Here is a 10,506-nt window from a genome sequence, read left to right as displayed (position 1 = left end):
GGAGGGGTACTGTTTGCTCTTCCTGCTTTAAGCTATGCCCCTTGCTGTTTCCCACAGTGACCAGCAGATAGCACTGTGCTAGAGTATAAAAGGCTCTGAAGCCATGCTTTCGGGGTCCATCTTGTGCTGTGCAGGAGGCAGAGCTCGAGTGGAACCTAGACAGGTCAGGTCTAGTAAGAATAGGCTACTCACCTTTATAGGTCACTCTAGGAGTGACAGACAGTCAGATTATTTAGCTGAGCATCTTGAGGCTCCTACGAGGATTGTAGTGGGATTAAGATCCCAGGGTACTAATTGCCCAGAAGTAGGGACCAAGTGTACAAACCTAGGGTAGATAGATTCCCCTCAGGTTCCACTTAGGGAAAAGGCTGAAAGCTGGGTGTACCTCCTCAAAGCTGCATGTATTGTTCCTATCTCTGAGGAGAATCATACTGACCAAAGGTGCTGTGAGTACTGCCTATTCAATGTACTGTATGATCATGCAAATGTTCTGATTCATGTACACTCCACTGAGGATTGTATATTGTGCTCAATAAATCTGTGCTATGGTTAAGTTATAAAAACCACTGGCGCCCAATTATTTGCACCCTGAATTACAGTTACAGTTGCATTACACCCTGCTTCCACATCGATGCGAAGGCTCACTACCTAAGGTTTTACGGTCTCATACGGAGCATATGTACTGGGAGTGAAGCTTATAGTAGAGTAAGGTGCACTCAATTTACTATAGGGCTACACTTACATAGAGAGATTAGAATGCAGTTTTGACTTACCAATATAACACCTTAAAATTAGGTAGATGCATAAAGATTCTCCACTTAGAAGGCTTTCTACCACCAGTAGATCATTCATGTGGCTGTTATCTATAAAAGTATTTAGGAGCAGCTCAACATTTAAATATGAGCAATGTTGTATAGGGTGCTCACTATAGAGGATGTCTCCATATAATAATCAATAGAAAGTTCCTTCATTTCTGTGGGCCCTGGAAACATGGAGCAAAGCTTCACCAAACAATGTTGCTTTAAAGGTATTGGTCACCTTTAAATACATTTTTAGTAATTTGTTACTGTAGACAGTGATATTCTGCATTCATCATTTTTTATTTGTGGCTTATTTAGCTTTTTATGCAGCAGCTTTCTAGTTTGCAATTTCAGCGTCCACATTACCCTAGCAACCATGCATTGATTTGAATAAGAGACTGGGCTATGAACAGGGGAGGTCCTGAATAGAAAGTAATACAAAGTAGCAATGCCCATGCATTTGTACCCTTACAGAGAATTTGTTTTTTAGATGATGTCAGTGATCCCCTTTTTAAAACTGGAAGGGGTCAGAAGAATAGATAATGAAGACCAATTGAAAAGTTGCGTAGAATTGGTCATCCACCCCTTTAAGAATCCATTAATAGTGATCGTGGCCACAGCCCCCTTGTGTGCTTTAATTCTTGATTACAGGGATGGTCTGTGCAGTTTGTATGTTTTAGTAGATTTTTGTATTTTTATGTGCATGAATTTGTACATCGTTTTCATTGAGTCTATTATATGTTTTTCCCATCTCTTTGAGGCTTTCCACTGGCTACTCCCCAGCCTCACACTCAAAAATCATACTTGCAGGTTAATTGAATTCTGGTGAATTTGACCCGTCTGTGTATGATAAGGTGCTTAAATAAGCATAAAAAAAATATGTAAGCTTCAATGGTGCAGAGTAATGTGAATGATGTGTAATCTCAGTAAAGCACTGCAGAACATGCCAGATCTATATAAATAAAAAATCAGACTACCCTGGGAGTTGTAATGCAACAGCATTTAAGTAGTGTTGTAGAGGAGCTTTAGGGGGAAATCAAGTACAGCATATAGCTTCTTAAAGCAACACTGCAAATAACACTGGGGGGCATAGTTATCAAGGGTCGAATTTTGAATTTGAAAAACTTCGAAATTCGAATTCAAAAAGACCAATCAACAAATTAAGTTGAAAGTTTTTTTTTGCAGAATAGGTCCGTCTTTGATCGAATAGGTCAAATGGGAATCATACGAATCAAAGTAATAGCGCATTTGGTTGAATTTGAATCAAAGTTTTTCCCAAAAAAAACTTCAAATAGGTTCTAGGAGGTCCCCCATAGGCTAAAACAGCAATTTGGCAGGTTTTAGATGGTGAATGGTCGATCAAATTTTTAAAGAGACAGTGCATGATATATTTTGATATTCTAATTTTCAAATTTTTTTCAAATTCAAATCAAATTTGGACTATTCCCTAGTCGAAGTACACAAAAAATAGCTTGAAATTTACATTTTTTGAATTCGAAAATTCCTCTTGACCTTTGATAAATCTGCCCTTTGATATTCCCCTAATATTCATTTGAGACCTACCCTTAGGGGGTTATTTACTAAGCTCCGAAATTCCCCGAAATCTGAAAAACTGTGTGATTGTTTTGTGTTATAATAGGCTTAAAAAAATTATTATATATTATAAATTTTTCGGAATTTATTAAACCCCCGAGAGCTAAAAAGCCCGAATATAAAAACATGGCATCTCAAACCTGTCTAGGTTGCATAAAAGTCAATGCGAACAGTCCCATTGATTTTTGGTTGTGTCTCGGGTTTCGGGCAATTTCACAATGTTTTCGGGGAAAATTCACGAAAAAATCAGAGCTTTTCCCGCAAAGGTAATTTTCGGGAAAATGTAATAATAAATAAGCGTTAAAAACCCGAGCGGGGTAGATCGGAGTTTGTAGCAGCCGATATTGAGATAAATTCGGACCTTGATAAATAACCCCCTTAAAGAAACCTATTCTTCCAGGGCCGGGCCAACTCACTGGTATGCCCAAGGCAATTCCCTCTCATCACCCCACACACTAATGCAGAGATACATTTGGTGGGTGGGGGATGGAGTGACGCGGCATGAGATGTGTAAGAGGTTGTGACATCCCGGGAGGTGTGCGAGGGTTAGTGTCACTCCGGGAAGAGTGGGAGGGGTAGCGATGCAGTGGGAGGGGTAGTGATGCGGCGGGAGGAGTGGGAGGGGTAGTGACGCGCCAGGAGATGTGCGAGAGGTGAATTTAGAAAGTGGAGTCAATGTCAGTATAGCTGTTTAAAATGTTTTTAATTGTTTCAACAATGTAAGAGAGGAACAAAGTAGTAATAAAAACATATAATAGAAAAAAATAATTGAAATTCCATTGTTTCAAGGGCTTTTAAATAATGTCAAGCAGTTAAAAAATATATATACATTTTTTATGGGATTTGTAATTCCGGAAACCCATTATCCAGAAAGCTCTGAATTATGGAAAGGCCATCTCCAATCGACTCCATTTCATTTAAATAATCCAAATTTTTAAAAATTATTTACATGTTCTCTGTAATAACAGCACCTTGTACTTGACCCAAACTGATATATAATTAATCCTTATTGGAAGCAAAACAATCCTGTTGGGTTTATTTCATGTTTATATGATTTTCTAGTAGACATAGGTATGAAGATCCAATTTACAGAAAAGATATGTTATCCGGAGAACCCCAGGTTTCATACCTGTACGTATATTTATCTTATGCTACAAAATTCTAATTCTTCACCGTTCTATAGGAAATATTGGGAGTTCACCAGGTCTGAGCATTTTAAAGTCATTTCAGAAATATTTTTTGTTGAAGTAGATGGCAAAGTGAATAAAAAATGGAAGACGTGTCAGTCTAATCTGGATGAAACATTTCCATCAAAGCTGTAGTTTTATAAATAGGTGAGGTTACAAAGAATCCAGAAAACCTGCATCTTCTTTGAACCTTTTTCCAACTTCACCACTTTATAAATAGGCCCTACAGCATCTTTTAATCTGTGAATGCTATTGTGCTCAGATGTGGTTGAAAGCACAACATTTTACAGCTATATGCCTACACTAGATTTTCAGAGACATTATTACTGTGTGTGATCTGTTGAACCTACTGGCCTAATACAAACAAATAAGACTGCAGGTGCAAGTCTTGTATTAGTGTTCAATTATGTGCTGTCTGTTGTTTGGGATGTTGCGATTTTTTATGAGTTCCACCACAAAAAAAGCACTAATAAACCACTTTGACTCATGTACTTAGGCATGACCATATTTAGATTTACATAAAAGCCAGAACCCTGTGGCCTAATATACTTGCTCCATCAAAACTTACCAATTAAATCTACAGTATATGAAAAAGTTTGGGAACCCCTCTCAGCCTGCATAATAACTCCACTTTCAACAAAAAAGCAGTGGTACTGGGGTGTTTTCTGAACAAAGATTTTTAGTGAAGCAGTATTCAGTTGTATGAAATTAAATCAAATGTGAAAAACAGGCTGTGCAAAATCTTGGGTACCCTTGTAATTATGCTAATTTGAATGCATGTAACTGCTCAATACTAATTACAGGCAACACCAAATTGGTTGGATTAGCTCATTAAACCTTGAACTTCATAAGCAATGTGTCCAATCATGAGAAAAGGTGGCCAAGTCGTGCTTCTGTTTGACTCTCCTCTGAAGAGTGACAACATGGGATCCTCAAAGCAACGCTCAAAAGATCTGAAAACAAAGATTGTTCAGTATCATGGTTTAGTGGAAGGCTGCAAAAAGGTTTAAACTGTCAGTTTCAACTGTAAGGAATGTAATCAGGAAATGGAAGGCCACAGGCACAGTTGCTGTAAAACCCAGGTCTGGCAGGCCAAGAAAAATACAGGATCGGCATATGGCATATTTTGAGAATGGTTACAGACAACCCAAAGATCTTGCTGCAGATGGTGTGTCTGTACATCGTTCTACAATTCAGCGCAAGTGCTTTGATCTGATGAGACAAAAAATGAGTTATTTGGTCATAACAAAAAGTGCTTTGCATGGCGGAAAAAGAACACCGCATTTCAAGAAAAACACCTGCTACCTACTGTCAAATTTGGTGGAGGTTCCATCATGCTGTGGGGCTGTGTGGCTAGTTCAGGGACTGGGGCCCTTGTTAAAGTAAAGGGTCGGATGAATTCAACCCAATTCTTTAGGATAATTTTCAAGCATCAGTCAAAAAGTTGAAGTTACGCAGGGGTTGAATATTCCAACAAGACAATGACCCTAAATCTACAAAGTCATATTCTGGAATGGCCGTCACAGTCCCCGTACTTGAATATCATTGAAAGTTTATGGGATGATTTAAAACAGGCTGTCCATGTTCGGCAGCCATCAAATTTAACTGAACTGGAGAGATTTTGTTTTGTCAACAACACCGCCATCCAGAATCCAGACACTCATCAAAGGATATAGGAGGTGTCTGGAGGCTGTTACATTTGCAAAAGGAGGCTCAACTAAGTATTGATGTAATATCTCTGTTGGGGTGCCCACATTTATGCACATGTCTAATTTTGTTATGATGCATATTGAATATTTTCTGTTAATCCAATAAACTTTATGTCACGGCTGAAATACTACTGTTTCCATAAGGCATGTTATATATTAAAAGGAAGTTGCTACTTTGAGAGTTCAGCCAATGATAAACAAAACTCCAAAGAATTAAGAGGGGTTTCCAAACTTTTTCATATGATTATATTGTGAAGTGCAACCATTAGAGAAATAAATTTGCTCACTATACAATGAGAAGACATGCTCACTGTGGCATTCCTTCCATTCCACGTTGATTGGTGGAGGATGAATGAGAGGCATCCAGATCCTAGGCAGCACATATGTATACCGTATGCTGACCCATTTATTCTCAAAGGTATGCTACATCTTCTTACAGTATATATGGTACCCATACCTGTTACCTGCAATTATCATCACATGAGGCATATTTTTTCTATTTTGTTGGGCAGAACATTTTTATAGTCAACAATTATTTTCTCTCTAGCTGAAATATTGAAAGCAAGTAAGCGAAAACATTTGCAACACGAATTGGAGGTTTAATGAAAAGACCCATTGTATTCAATCATATCATGAATTTGACTTCAGAGTAAACTGCTGTCCTAGCCATGGCATTAGTGCCAACATGACAAAAGAGAGGAGTTTTTAAAGATGTCAATATTCCATTTACCTTTTATCCTCATTTTCCAGTGAGAACTTACAAAGTAACAGTGATTTATCTTTCTCTAAATGGTGCATTTATGCTAGGAGATAAGAAAAAATGATATGCCTGATAAGTGTGGATCTGCATTTATAAAACTGTTGTCGGCATGTTGTGTTTTCCTTGAATAAAAACGCAGAAATAATCTCTTGAAAATAGTGAAGCAGAGAATCATTCAATAAATTACATTTTACAGACTCCATGTGAGGCAAAAGAAAAGGTAACATATTTAACAACAGACTTACTCGTGCATATCTTTTCACTATCACTGGAGTCCTGAAAATAGGGACAGCAACTGATCATTGGAATAGGCATCACATGCCTACTTGGAGAATTACTATAAATAAATACTATAAATAAATGGTGCTTAGTACCATTGCATTAAAGCTTTACATAGACTGTTTATTATGCACATTAGCCCCTATTTTTGCAGAGGTTGCAATCTAAATTCCATTTTACATGCATTAAGGTTAATTTCATCATAAGCCAAGGTTAATTTCATCATAAGCCAATATGCATGTCTTCATGCTTTTGGATTGTGGGTGAAAAAAGCTCCCAGGCCTGAACCTCCACACTGTATGGAAGCAATGCTCACCACTAAGCCACCTCAGCTTTTAAGATTTAACATAGCAGCAGTCTAGTATAGTCGGTGGCATAACTACGGGGGGTGTGAGCCCACTGGAGCCAGGATAGAACAATATCGCTGGTGGGAGATGGGGAGACGTTTTGCGTGCGTACTTCCGGCATGCGGGCGCATATGTCTAAAAGGGGATGCAGACAACAGTAGTTACGCCACTGAATGTAGTTTTAAAGTTCAAAACTGAGGCTGCTAGCCCTTAGTTCCTGCTGAACTGGATACTGAATAATTTCACAGAAGGTAACGGAAAACTTGTTTCGAAAGGCTGTAACCAGTTATGTTACTGCTGCCATTTTAATGCTTGTATGTAGGAATCTATGTCCTAATACTCATGTTTCTTTTTCTGTTTCCTTTCTGGAACAAAGAAGCCACCGCAATAATGCATAATGCCACAATAGTGCATGCCAAAATATGGGTGCAAAGCTGTTGTGTTACAGTTTGTATTTATGCATTTATTTTTGGTAAAACCATTTGATCAGTAACATGCTGTATACTGTTTCCCAGAAATCAGTTTTAGTGCAGTAATGTTCATAAATAAATAAATAATAGATACATTAAGGGGCACATTTACTCGAGTGAAGAATTCGAAGTAAAAAAACTTTGAATTTCGAAGGTTTTTTTGGGTACTTCGACCATCGAATAGGCTACTTCGACCTTCGACTACGACTTTGAATCGAATGATTCAAACTAAAAATCGTTCGACTATTCGACCATTCGATAGTCGAAGTACTGTCTCTTTAAAAAACTTTGACTAACTTCTTCGGCACTTTAAACCTACCGAGCATCAATGTTAGCCTATGGGGACCTTCCCCATAAGCTTTCTATGCTTTTTTTGATCTAAGGAAAATCCTTCAATCGATTGATTAAAATCTTTTGAATCGTTCGGTTCGAAGGATTTAATAGTTCGATCGAACGATTTTTCCTTCGATCATTCGATCGAAGTATTTGCGGTAAATCCGTTGACTTCGATATTCAAAGTCAGAGGATTTTACTTCGATGGTCGAATATCGGGGTTAATTAACCCTCGATAATCGAACCTTAGTAAATGTGCCCCTACTTATAGGGATTCAGTCGAATGTAGTGTATAGTGTTCTAGAGATTATTTGATAGAGCCTACTGTATCTTTCATAGTGATTTTCTCAGATAGAGCAGTGGGATTATTAGGACTGACCAGCTAGGGATGTATGTGTCAGTTATTTCCCGCTAGTAAAAGTAAGGGGGTGACTTCTCGGTTAATCTCCACCTGACAGTGGCAGCATCTGCAATAGTTTTTATGTTTCCCAAACTGCAGACAAGCCTAATATTGTGACTTGATTCACTCTGAGGACCAGGGTCATCAAAACCTACATAGGCCTTAGATGGCAAAAACTTTCTAGACCAATAGGCATATAACTTAATAAGTAGATTTAGTTTCATGTTCTTAGGATCAGAGGGGCATAGATTACATACCTTGTGGTTGCTAGAGTAAGCATTGAAAGAACACAGAGTAATGTTGGAAAGAACATAGAGTACTTATCTTGCATAAAGGAGTGGCGGTAGATGTATCGATCAGCTCTTGGTGTATTTTTCAGCTCTTGAATGCTAGAATTCTATTCAGAACTCTCTTGAGGAAGATAAAGGTTGTAGGAAGGACTGATATTGCACCTTGGAACTAGGTGTCACTTGCCTATTTATCAAAATTCAAATTTTAGAGTTTTTTTCTACTTTGAATAAACTTAAAACAACTTGAATGTTTGCTTATTTACTAAAAATTCCAAAAAAATGTGTTTGAATAAAATACTGAAAAATTATTATATACCTTGCATTTGTACTGTTGATCATTTTTAAAGGGTCAAAAATATAAAAAAAAGCAAACTCGTCAGCTGTTAGATGCCATAGTTTTTTTTAAATGTTGTACATACTTGTTGTTGAAAGCATAATTCTAATTCCAAAAAAATGGACCCCTAAATTAGTAGTACTCTGACCGAGATCTATTGCTAATGAAGCTCATATTGAATTCTACAGTGGCACCTGTACTTGTCCAATTTTTTTAATAGCACTTATGTGTGCTCATTATGGGTCAGTTTGTATGTGTATGTCACAGTAGTTGGCAGTATATAATAATGTACTTTCCATTTGATACAAGTCCATATGCTTTACTTTACATGCCCACCATGGCTGGCATTTGGATATTGATGGAGTTGTTATAGCATGGCAAGGACTGGAGTTTATGGTTTAACAAATAAAGTTTTCCAATAAAGCTTTGACTGACCTCTACCCATTAAAAATGAAACAGTAGTTTCAGTGTCTTCTATCACTATTACATGTTTTGCTATGAAGTTCTGGTTTTATAAGTTTTACCCCCCCCCCCTGTCCCCAGCTTCCTCCCAAACCAGCCATTTTCCAAGACAATCATGTAAAAATATAGCACTCGCACAACTATTAAAATCTTTTCTTTTTTGCAGGGCTTGGCACATTGTGGAAATATGCAATTGATGACCACCATACGTGTTATTATAAAAATGAAGGGCTGATCTGAATCTGCAGAACAAATGCCTCTAACCTGTTTAAAATCATTCATGTTCAATGTGCCTTGTTTTGTAGGAGCAATAAGTATTTTTCTTATAACCCCACCATCCCTCTGCACCCCTTTTCTGAGAATTAGTTTAATATGTTCTTTTACAAGAAAAAAAATAATGGTCAGAAATATATGTGAAAATATCTGTCATACCCCCCTCCTTTCTCCCTGCAAGTGATAGAATCACATTTTCTGCTGTAAAGTCACAGATTGGAATAATTTATCATGACTGAATTTAGCCTGCTTTAGGACAGGCTGCTGATTTAATAAACAGATGCTTGTCCCTACATTTGACATGTCCTGTCTTTACTTAATTTTTTTTTGCCAAATAACATGTTTATTGCAGTTATTATGCTCACAATCATCTCCAAATGTTCTGCACTTTAACTTGCAGCCAAAATTACAGTCCAAATCATTTCTCTCTGCTTTTACGGACACTATATTTAGTTTCCCGTGCAAACTATCATGTCAGTTTGTAGGAGGCATTAAATATTTTATGCAAATTTAGCTGTGCAAATGCCCAACGTTTAAAAGACAGCTCTGTGCATTGCAAGATCTTATCATGCTAAAAAAACAGCAGGGAATGCTCTTCAGATGGGGCACACAGGACAGTGAGGGGAAATTTTGATTTGAAATAATCCTGTGATAATTCTTTTCCAGCTAGAACATTTTGTTAAAGCTTTCTAAATTATCCTGTGAACAAATTACAGAAGAGAAGCCTATAAAAATATTGAAATATGAATTATGTCTCAGAGGCTGAATCTCAGCAAGCCCAGGAAGAACTAAAGAGTAAGCTCCCTCATATATGGGGCTTGTAAGAAACTAACTGAAATAAAAATGCCAGAGCTCTCCGACTAAATTTTCATATCAACGTAGGGCTTATTCAATAAGGATTTATTTACAAATTTGTGTCCATATCATCCATATTCATAACAGGCACTTGCTCCTAAACATGCATTTCTGTGTACTTGTGCAGTTTGATGCCAGGAACCCTGATAATACAGCCACCATTGATATAGAAATAATTCCAGGGGTCCCACAGTGGGTTATGTCAAATGACTGACAATGATTAATTCACAAACATTAAAGCACTATCCATATGCCGTTTACCATACAGCTACAATAATGCCGAAATTCTGGGGGGAAAAATTCTGCTTTGTTGGGAAAAAAACCATTGTGATCTGTGTTTTTTGCACACTGTGCTGAGGTTACAGGAGGATATAGTGGGCAGTTAACAGAAGCAGAGGCAAACAAGACTAGGAT

Source organism: Xenopus laevis, chromosome 2L, assembly GCF_017654675.1.
Source record: "Xenopus laevis strain J_2021 chromosome 2L, Xenopus_laevis_v10.1, whole genome shotgun sequence".
In the NCBI taxonomy this organism is placed as follows: domain Eukaryota; kingdom Metazoa; phylum Chordata; class Amphibia; order Anura; family Pipidae; genus Xenopus; species Xenopus laevis.
Note: the sequence above shows the minus strand (reverse complement) of the source record.